We start from the raw sequence: 11944 nt of genomic DNA on the forward strand, positions 1-11944 counted from the left end.
ACTCCCCAATAATGTTGTTGAAGCTGCCACCCTGGGATCCTTCAAGAAGCTGCTTGATGAGATTCTGGTATCAATAAGCTACTAACAACCAAACGAGCAAGATGGGCCGAATGGCCTCCTCTCGTTTGTAACTTTTCTTATGTTCTTATGTTCTAAATATAATAAATAATGTTAATGGGTGGAAATATATGCAGATTACATCACAAAATACTGCAAGGGAGGTATTTGATATGCAAACCATATTCACCTAAGGGCGCTAACTTTACTAGGTGCCTTAGAGTGTGTTAATAGTACTGCTTATTGAAACCAGGCAGTGTCACAGGTCAAGCAGAAGAGCTGATCAGGAGTGCGAGAAGAGTCAGGGAGAGAGTGTTTCAGACCAGGCAGACATTACTAGGGTTGTGTGAGGAGGAGGTAATAACTAGATAGAGATTGAGCACAGATCATACTAGCTTTATATGTAGGGCCCCGGAAAATTCAAAGGTATCATGAATTTTACAGAAATCATGTATTTGACTGCCTACCATGAAAAATATGCATTTTATTTTCCTTACAGTATTTTTGATTACTCTTCACCTCCCTTGTTCATGCCATACTTTTATCAAGTAGAAGAACTGTGGGGACTCCTGAGTGGTGATTCCAGTAAAGGCACTCCGGCCGGAGTGCAGGATGTGCCCTATAGTTTGGAGATCATGGTTCGAATCCAAGCTATGCCACTGCTGACCGTGGACAGGAGTTCCCAGGGGGCAGCGCACAATTTGCCAAGCACTGCTCGGGCGGGGTAGGGGTTAAGTCAGCCGGGGAGTCCTTGGCTCACCGTGCAACAGCAACCCCTGTGGCTAGCATGGCATCTTCAGGTCTGCATGTACGCAATTCAGAACTGCATGGTTCTCCAACATTGTAAGTTCTGGATATTGCTGCACAGTGGGAGAAAAACAAGTAAGGGGGGAGAGGTTTAACATTGTTGTTTAGATATTGTTGATGTATTAGTTTGCAGTGCATGATTAACATAAAAAATGCAGACAGCTGACAAAAAAAAAAGCGAAATTAATTTCAACAGAAGAGCACATTCAGAGTTATGAAACAGGGACATTGCATGCAGATGGTGGGATCCTGTTTTGCTCATCTTGTAATGTGTCTTTGGATCACCTAAGAAAAGGTACTATTGACAAGCATCTTGACAGCATAGTACACAAAAACAAGAAAACCAAACTTGAAGTTCAGGCTAAACAATTACCGAACAAGCAGATCACAATCACAGGATTGTTTAAAAGCACACAGACAGTGGAGAAACACGTAATGTCAACACGTTTCAATTAGTGGAAACCTTAGTGCAGCAAACATACCAATACAATTGCTGGTATTTTTAATGAAAAAAATCTAAATTGTGGAGCTGTGCCTAACAGTGACACACTCAGACAAGAGTATCTCCATAAAGTGTATGCAGCACACAAAGAATATTTAAATGGAAAAATGAACGATTCTGTTTGCGTTGTGTGCAATGAGGCCACTGATGATCAAGGCAGCTGTGTTTTGTACATTATTTGCATCCCACAGAGCTTTACAACTGCAAATTCAGAGGCACTTACTGCTTACTTAGTAGATACACTTCATCTTGACTCTAATCACACAAAAGTAGTAGATCAGGCTATCATTAAAATGTTTGTGACATATAAAACTACTGTTGTGTGTGTGTGTGTGTTGCAACAGTAAAGGACCAGTCTTTGTAAAGTAACCCATCTTTATTAACCAGAACAAACTAAGCATACACCATAGGTCTTTGGCCTCCTTCTAGTCCCCACTCCTTCAGCTTCCGCTTACAGCTCTCGCCTTTAGCAATGCTGGTTTGCTGGTTGCTGTGCTACCATATAAACCAACTCAATATCTACAATATCAACACAAGATATAAACAGTAGGTCAAGCAAGGACCTGTAAGATGTCTCAGAACAGTCACTAACATCAGAACACTACAGTTCATTAGATCAAAGTCCTTGAACTTGGAAATTGGTTTGCTCATTCTCCCTGAACATGTTATTGTAACAGTCTGTTGTACCAGTGGGTTGTTTTTATGCTCTTCAACATTTGTCAGCACTCCTGGCGATCTTATTGTCTGTAATTTGTCATAACCATGTGCTGTTTGCATCGTGATTACTTGGCTTCTGAGTTTCCTTGCAGTTCTGCCATAGTATGCCTTTCCTATCGTTTTCTGTGTTAAGAGTTTCCTTCACTTTTGTTTCTACCTTTGGTGGTAGCAGGTCTTTGGTTGTGGGAATCATAGTGCTGGTTCATCTTTGTGCTAGTGAAGGCAGTCCCGTTGTCTGACCCGTCCCATAGGCATTTTTCAAGCAGGTGGTTCGCAGAGCGCACTGCTCATTCTACCATGCCATTTGATTCTGGGTACAATGGGCTGCTTCTAACATGTTCAAAATCCCAGGTTTGAGCTAAGTCCTTGAATTCTCTGCTTGTGAACTGCCTTGCATTGTCTGTCATTATTTGTTGTGGGAACCCATGCACAGCGTGTCTTTTTAGTTTCTTGATCACAGTTGTGCTTTTCATGTCTGGTAAGTAGTCTACTTCAAACCATCCTGAATACAAATACAAAAATAAAGTTTGTACAAAAGTAAAGTTTTCCATGCCATTCAAATATGTCCGCGGCTGTGAACGACCATGGCAAGTCTGGAACTTTGTGAAGTCACATTCGTTCCTTCATTTGGTGAGGCTTAAGTGCATTGCATGGTGCACATTTAGAGACGTCCCCTTCTATGTCTCCATACATCAAGGGCCAGTACATGGTTTATTTTACTCTGTGTTTTGTCACTTCTGTTCCTTGGTGCAGTTGTTGCATGTAGTATTTCTGTAATCATTGGGGATTACACATCTTTCACCATGCATTCTCAGTCCATCTTTCACTGTCATCATCTTTATTGCATAGAATGCATGAATGTCATGGGAGATGTTCTTATAACTCTCAGGCCATCCTTCCATTATGACCTTGTAATTTTATGCACATTTCATCATTCTGTGTTTTGAGTTCTTCAGCTCTCCTGGATGACATTATTTGGATAGTCATAACTTTGTACTCCTCGTCTTGCTCAGCTTGCTCAGTGTTTGGCAGATAAGCCACTGAGAGCATATCCATGATATATAGTTCCTTGCCACCTTTGTGCATTACATCAAGATTGTAATTCCGGAGTTTGAGCATCATTCTTTGTAGGCAGGATGAGGCAGTGAGAATGGGTTTCTTGAGTATCATGATAATGGCTGATGGTCCGTTTCGACAGTTACTGGACGGCCATAGATGTAGTCATGGAATTTCTGACATGCAAGGAGTCTCTTTCGATTTGTGCTCGAGTTTCAGTGTCTGTCAGGGCTCTTGATGCAAAGGCTACAGGCCTTCCTTCTTGAATGTATACTGCCCCAAGTCCATGCTGAGATGTGTCGGCTGACAGCAGTACCGGTTTGCCGATGTGTAGTATTGAAGCACTGGTGGGCTTGAGATTAATTCTTTAAGCTTGTTGAAGGCATTGATTTGGTGTTCCTGCCAGCTCCATTCTGTACCCTGGTGCAGAAGCTGACACAATAGTGCAGTGATTTCACTAGGTTGGTATGAACTTTGATAAGTAGTTTGTCATGCCAAGGAAACGCTGTAGTCTGTGTTTGTCCTCTGGTTTTGACATCTGTTTTTTTTGTTTTGCCTGGGTCCAGCTTCACGCTTGTATCAGTCAACAAACCCTGAATTTTCATTTATCTTGATTCAGCTTTAAGTGGATTGCCTTGATTTTGTTGAGTACTGTGCACAGGCGCTGATCATGTTCTTTCATAGATTGTCCCCAAATGAGAATGTCATCAACAATAATTTTACTAAGCTGTTGGGCAAAAAATTGTTCCATGGACCTTTGAAAGACTTCATTTCCAGTGGAGATGCCATAAGGCATTCTTAGATACCTGAATCTGCCCACTGGGGACATGAATGCAGTCAGTTTTGACGATTCCTTATCAAGCGAGATCTGCCAGAGTCCACATTTTGCATCGAGAATGCTCAATATTTTAGTTTCTGGGATGTCTGCAATTACTTGCTCAATTGTCTTTACTGGATGGTGGGGTCTCAGCAATGCTTTGTTTATCTGGACTGGGTCAGTGCAGATTCTGACTGTGCCATCTTTATTGGTGGCAGCTACCATTGCTGAAACCCATTCTGTGGCTTCTGCTATGGGGGCTGTGACACCCAGCTTTGTCATTCTGTCCAGTTCTTGTATTACTTTTTGCCTCCTAGGTGCACACACAGCAGAAGGTATAGAATCATCAAGCTTCGTGGTAAGTAACAGGCAGTTTCCCAATCATGTCATAGTCAAACAGTTCTTTGTACTCTTCGAGCTCTGGTGCTTGTTGAGTTGCAGTGTGCACATCTGGTCCGAGCTGGATTAGTCCCAGCGTGATGCTGTCAGTGAGACCTATCAACGGTTTTACATCCTGGTTGACTACATGAGATTGAAATTTCCCACGCTTGCAGTTCAAAGGCACTGTGCCCTCTGTTTTAATTGTCTGTCCTCCATATGCTACAAGGTTGACTTTCTTGGTTGAATCTACTGAAGCACAAGGCTCATTGTCACTTAACAGTGCATTTCATAGGACATTACACTTTGCACCTGTGTAAACCTTGTCTTTGATCTTTGCAATGTTATGAGGAATTGTGAAAGTTCTCAGATCAATACTTTCACAAGAGAATGCCTCTAATGGCTCACAGTCCTGTTTTAACTCCAGTTCATTAACTTTGTGCAGGTTTCTCTCCTTGGCCCAGTAGCTGGCTGGGACAGGTTTTGTATGAGTAGCTGATAGTGTGAACTTAAAATTGCTAGGAAGTCTAGATCTGCAACACTTAGCAAAGTGATTCAATTTCCCACAGTTACAGCATTTATTGAAAGCAAAGCACTTACCCCTTTTCTGGTGGGTGCTGAGCATTGCAATTTGAGCAGGGTGAGTTTTGCAGTGAGAAAACTTCAGTTTCTTTTCTCAGTTCTTTGGTATTCCTCTCAGACTATTCGTTCAGCATGCAAGTGTTTATTTTACTCCAATGTGAGATTCTTCTCGCAGACTAGCTGCTTGCAAATGTTGTCGCTTTGTATTCCACATATTATACGGTCTCTAATGAGTTTATCTGTTAAAACACCAAAGTCAAACTTTTTGCTAGAAATAAGGAGTCGTCGTATGACTGGATTGATTCATCTGGCTGTGGTTAGTAGTATTAAATGCATGTCTGTCCATAATTAAATGTTTTACAGGAACGCAAATCTGATCCAATTTTTTTAACAGTACCTCAGGATCCTCTTTATCCTCTCCCTCAGTGAAGAAGAAAGATTCATATTTTTTTCACAGTGTCAGGGTCAGCCAAGTTGAGCAAAGTGTAAGCTTGAACTTTTTTTGACTTTTCAGATAGGTCGGGAAACACTCTTTACATCTATGCTCAGTCGTATAAGATGTTGTTTTTTTTTATTTTATTAATGTATTTTTTTTAGGTTGATAGGCTCTAGTGGCATATATGATGTTATATCATTTACTAATAATTTGACTGTCCATTTATTCAGCACCTGTCAGACACGTCAGGTCCAATTTATTTTCAAATGCGCTGTTTATTTTACACATGCTGTTTTAAATTATTTTTTTTTCCCACAGTAAAACAGGTTTAAAAGTCACTGTATATCAACAGGTCACTCAGTACCGCATCTCCAGCCAAGCCCCACCCCTTGTTCGTTGTATTTATCACATGCCTCTTCATAGTAGTGCATACTGATAAAGCCTCTCCTGATCGCTCGTTTTATCACCAAACTCCTCAATAATGAGATCATCATTTTATTACTGTAACATCTCAAAAAGCTCTACAAATGTGTGATATTCTTTAAGCGCTGGAGGCGGAAGCAGCTATTTAGTTTTTTTATGTCCGTGTTAGGTCTGTGGTGCAGGGCCTCTGTGTATTGTTCAGATCCGCCCCTTTTTTTCCGGCTTCTCTCGGCTCCTATCAGTCTCATTTAGTCATTGAAAGGTTTTCTCTGGTTTTTCCAACTAGAGCCATGTGCTTGACATTTTTTTGATAATGTCGGATAAGGTCTGACTTCGGACTGGAAAGGACAAATTGTAATGTCGGACCTGGTCCGACATAGGACCGCAAAGGGTTAAAAAATAATTTCTACATACTGCTAGAAATGTACAGTGTGTGTAAAGAAAAACACAAAAGCTTTGGTTTTGTGATTTCAAGTTTGCTGTTAACATTTCGATATATGAAGATTACAAGGCAGGCATATATGCTGCAATTTCGGCTATGTTAACATATCTGTATTTTCACCATGTATGTGTGCTATTTAAGTAAGCTATGCTTAACATTATGGAAACCGTAAAGTTCTAATAAATGAATGTACAGAGTGAGAGCTGAGGTTCAGTCATAAATACAAGCAATCAATCAACATCACTAACATTAAAAAAGCGATGTTTCGCCAAACACTTTTTCAAATTTAAATAGTGAAGTTTTAATTGACTGAGCAAGTGCTTCGCTAACTTTTGATTAACATTACAAAATACATCAGAGGGAGATCAAGTTGAATAAACAAATATGTATTTGATTTGCAGAGTTAAACACAGATGTTCCATTAACAATTACTTTCTCCACTTTGACTGCCTCGCACAAAATGTGACAAATTCAGTACCATACTTACCTTTTCTTTCGAGCGTCCTTATATATTATAAAAGTGTGTGTAAACCTTGTGCACAATTTCGCGCAATTTGACAACTTGAATCATTAGCTTGCTTTATTTGTGCATACTAAGCGGTGGTAGACCAGACTTACTGAGTGGCAGGGGGAAGCCACACGTCATGCAAAAGTGAAGCAGCGGTCGCACTATTCACTACATACAACATAAAACACTTAATAAACATAAAAAAACATAGTCTTGGCCCAGGAACAGCGACATCAATGGGCCAAAGGTGGTGGGCACAGTGGGAGGTCCTCCTCCCACCCCAACAGCTGTAGTGGCCAGTCCGATTGTACACAGGCCGGCTCCTCTTGCTAAGGCAATCCTGGCCATCGCCCGGCTGACTGTGGTGGTGGTCTCCTGACCTTCTCCCCCTTCTCTGTAGCCAGCAGCTCCCCCTTGTGGGGATCTGGCCACCAAATTCCCTGCAGCAAAATTGCTGCACGGGAGGTGGTCTCTTGACCTCTCCCCCCTTCTTCATAGCCGGCAGCTCCCCCTTCTGGGGCTCAGGCCACCAAATTCCCTGCAGCAAAATTGCAGGTGGTCTCCTGACCCATCCCCTGTTTTTTATAGCTGGCAGCTCTCCCTTGTTGGGCTCCGGCCACAGTATTTCCTGTGGAAAAGCAGGGCTGATACTAACCCCCCGCAAAGCAATTCCGGCAACCCCAGGCGACGGTAGCAGCAGCGGACCCTCGGGAGGCGACGGCAGCAGCATCTGACCTTCAAGAGGACAATTCAGGAGGGGAGCCCCTGGCCACAGAGGCGGCAGTGGGAGCTCCATTTCTCCCTCGTACCCTGTAACCGGTAGCTCCCGAGGCGATGCAGAGCAGCGGGCAGCCCCAGACGATGAGAAGCTGCAGGCAGCCCCAGGCGATGTGGACGTGGCATCCTTGGGCAGTGCAAGGCAGGCATCCATGGGAGGAACCAGCAGAAATTCACCCTCTGCTGGTGGAGGTGGGGAAAGCAGAGGCAGTGTGTAGTCTCCTGGCGACAGAGGTGGGAGCGGTGTGTAGTCTCCCCCTGTTGCACTTGCAGGGGACTGGTGCTGCTCTCCCTTTAATCCCAGAAATGTGGTGCTTGTGTCTGTGTTGTGTTGTGCATGGAAGATAGTGCTCAGGGGGTAGCGCTGGCTCTGTGGCGGCAGCTCCTGGTTCTCTTCCCCGCGTGGTAGGGATGGAGGTAGCTCCCTTGTGAGGGTGGTGGTGAAACCAACAGGTATTCTCCCTTTACTGGTGGAGACAGCAGCGATGGCTCCTCTCCCTCTGATGCTGGAGACGGCAGTGATGGCTCCTCTCCTTTTGGTGCTGGAGATAGCGAGGCTTCTCCCTCTTGCACTGGAGATAGCGAGGCTTCTCCCTCTTGCACTGGAGATAGCAAGGCTTCCCCCTCTTGTTAGAACATAAGAACATAAGAAAGTTTACAAATGAGAGGAGGCCATTCGGCCCATCTTGCTCGTTTGGTTGTTACTAGCTTATTGATCCCAGAATCTCATCAAGCAGCTTCTTGAAGGATCCCAGGGTGGCAGCTTCAACAAATTACTGGGGAGTTGATTCCAGACCTTCACGATTCTCTGTGTAAAAAAGTGTCTCCTATTTTCTGTTCTGAATGCCCCTTTGTCTAATCTCCATTTGTGACCCCTGGTCCTTGTTTCTTTTATCAGGTCAAAAAAGTCCCTTAGGTCGACACTGTCAATACCTTTTAGAATTTTGAATGCTTGAATTAGGTCGCCGCGTAGTCTTCTTTGTTCAAGACTGAACAGATTCAATTCTTTTAGCCTGTCTGCATATGACATGCCTTTTAAGCCCGGAATAATTCTGGTCGCTCTTCTTTGCACTCTTTCTAGAGCAGCAATATCTTTTTTATAGCGAGGTGACCAGAACTGAACACAATATTCAAGATGAGGTCTTACTGTACTGGAGATGGTGGGGCTTCTCCCTCTTGCACTGAAGATGGCAGTGATGGCTTCTCTCCGTCTGGTGCTGGATAGAGTAGTGGGGCCCCTCCCATATCCGCAGCCAGGTAGTTGAGCACCATGGCTGCGATGTCTGGGAGGGATGCTAGGTGGTGTTGCTGTTCCCAGGCCTCCCAGCGCTCTCTATCTTGAGCCCACAGGAGGTTGATCACAGCAGAGAGGGCCTCCTTGATATTCCTCTCAGACTCCGTCAGCCAGTCCCAAATCCCCTGAGAGGACAGTGGACCAGTCCGTCTCTGAGGACACAGAGGCAGCTCCTGCTCATCTCCCTCGGATGATGGTGGTGGAGGTGAAATCATCAGGCATTCTTCCTCTGCTTTACTCTCACGACACACTGCTTGTTTGATAAAATAAATACATTCGGCCTGGAGACGCGATCTTTTTAAGCTTAGCAAATAACAACAATACAGATGTAGGGGTTTTCTATGTATATGCGTTGGTGTTGTGATGTTGGTGGCTGCACGTGTACCTCTTGGTTTACAGGAGCCCCTTACGTGGTGTCCTCACTGTCACTACAGGGGGTTTAACAGCCTGGGTTTTTTGAGGATTTGATGGCTTGTTTTGTGCCTCCAGGGGAAAGGTTCTCCACTTTATGTCTTCGTTGGATGGGGCAGTGAAATAGCATTTAATTTTGCTACAAACTGTTGAAATGAATAACAAAGGCAACAAAAACAGTTAGTAACAATGCAATACTATAATTGTGCTCTGTCACGTTTAGTCTTTTAGAATGCGTTTATACAGTTCATTGGAGTCTTTGAAATCTGGGTTAATTTTCTGAAATGGTTGTAGTATCACAATCAAGTTCTTCTTTTAAACTACATTTTAGTTAAGTCACAAAACCTCTGTTTTATATAACCTGTCAGACGTGGTTCCTGGTGTAGACAAGTTCATTCCCTTTCACATGGGCATACTCTACCTGGGTCAGAACCTAACCGGACCAGGACCCTGTGTCATGCGGGTCAGGTACGCGATTTCACACTGCTTTTGATACAGCCGGGTTCACATGGGTGACAAACACATGTGCACAATACGCGTATGAATGCCCCGAAAGCAGCTTGTTACTGACGCTTCCATCCAAGCTTATCTGGATTGAACAGTCGCAAGTCAGTTTGTTTACATCCATTCAAAGGTCCTACAGTACAGTACTCAGCAAATACATAAGTCAGGTAAGGAAACATTTTGCCTAAGGTGGTTACACAGAATTAGCAAAGAAACAACAGGGGGGTTAATGAAGTGTTTGAATTAAAAATGGTGCTAGAAATCTGGTAATATGAAGCAATGAACTTGTTACCGAGCGACGAACTATGCGTGCACCGTCTTTGCGCTGTGCCATACCCTATGTCTGAGAAATTACATAGTGTGTGTAAAACACGGTATGATTGTCAAATTGGATAATTTCACTGAAACACACAACCCCCTCAACTTTATATAAAGCAAGATTTCGAGATTAATAATTATTTCACTGATATTTTTTGTTTTGCTTACCTTTTCCAGCAATTTCGGATTCGCGTGGCGCTTACTTTATGTTTGTGGTGTGTTTCCATGATAAGCTGCATTCTTCATTATTTTGTTAGTCAAAATTGTTAGTTTTTATTTTACAAATAGTTTTGCTTGTTTTAGCATCATAAGACAAGTACTACCAAACTTCCGTTTTTCTTCTTCCACTTGTAGGCATGATGAGTGCGAAAGCATTGGAGGGGTGTGGGCAATTTCTGCCTCCAGGTGAAGTGAATTATATTGTTAGTTAAAATCGCCTGCAACTTCTCTGTCTATTCACCTTCTAAAATAAGATTCATAGTAGAGTAACCTAGCTGTTTACAAGCTTTCTTTGGCTGTTTCAGCTCTTGGCAACTGAAAATTAGAATCCTAACTACTTTCTCTTGAAACAACTATTGTCTTTAAAAATGCATCATACAGTTTTTCCAAGAGATCTGATTTATTATACAAATTATTCTCGTGTGTGTGTATGTATATGTGTATGTGTGTATATATAGATATAGATATAGATAGATCTCTGTACACATATCTAACACAATATAGGATATGATACATTATAGGATGATCTGACACTTCATTAAACCTACACTCCCTCAAATAGGGGCCTCAATGCTGCCCAATCTGTAATGCTTTATACAGTCAGCACTCAGATATACGATACCCAGGTGCACGTCAGTCGTGTTTTACCGTCCTTGCATTAAGAATAAAATTAATTCCCATTATATATATATGTAATAAATTAATGCACTTACCTGTCACATGCATTTTCTGATACAAAGCCCATCTCTTCAATGTTAAAATGTATTTGATTTTCCGTCAGAGCCTTATTGAGCAGCACATGCAATTTTAAAAACTATTTCAATTCTTGATAATGTGCGTTTTTTTCTGAATCTTTTGATAAACTGCATTGTCTTTTACGTGTTATGGAATTCTGTGCATGAGTAGCATTTTGATTTACTTTTGCTATTGGATCGTAATGTGAAATTTTACATACTGCTACAAATTAATACGTACCAGATTTAAAATAAAGTGCTGTACAGTCCACGTGTCTACAGTCATCTCTTTTGGTAAGTGATATTTTCAGAATCATATTGTTCTGAATTAAAATACTTTTGTTGAAAATAAAGCACTGTAACCAACCACAGCACATCTAAATGGACACCTATTTATTTTGAAACAATCCTTTGACATTGTATGTTTTTTTTTTTGTGTTTCCTGAAAAAGGGACAAGGGTTGGAAAGGGCCAAAATTAAATCATCAGATATTCATCACACTCTTTTAATCATCACTGAAGTTACAATTTTATAGGGTCGGGCACGTGAGTGCTGACTGTATTAAAATATCGTAAAACATGCTTCTCATTTCCTGATGACAGGTTGCATTTTGCTTTGTCATCATAATTTCAAGCTATGCAATATTTTCTGACAGTTGGTCTAATTCAAAAGCCTATTTGCTTATACATGATGGAACTTTGATAAATAAACCACTACATAAAGGAAACAGGCAGTAAACAATATATGCACTACCTTTCAATTGACACCTTATTGAAGGATGTTTTCTGCCATGAGACCTGCTTGCACTTGAGAAATTCATATGATGAAATGACATAGGAAGTACTTAGTTATCAGGCAGTCAGACCAGACACAGTTTCCAGCTGGCAGCAGTAAACGCAATGTAAGACATAAGGTGGGGCCCTATTATCTGTAATACAGGAAGAACAATTATTGTAGCGGAA

Source organism: Polyodon spathula, chromosome 9 (assembly GCF_017654505.1).
Source record: "Polyodon spathula isolate WHYD16114869_AA chromosome 9, ASM1765450v1, whole genome shotgun sequence".
Taxonomy (NCBI): Eukaryota; Metazoa; Chordata; class Actinopteri; order Acipenseriformes; family Polyodontidae; genus Polyodon; species Polyodon spathula.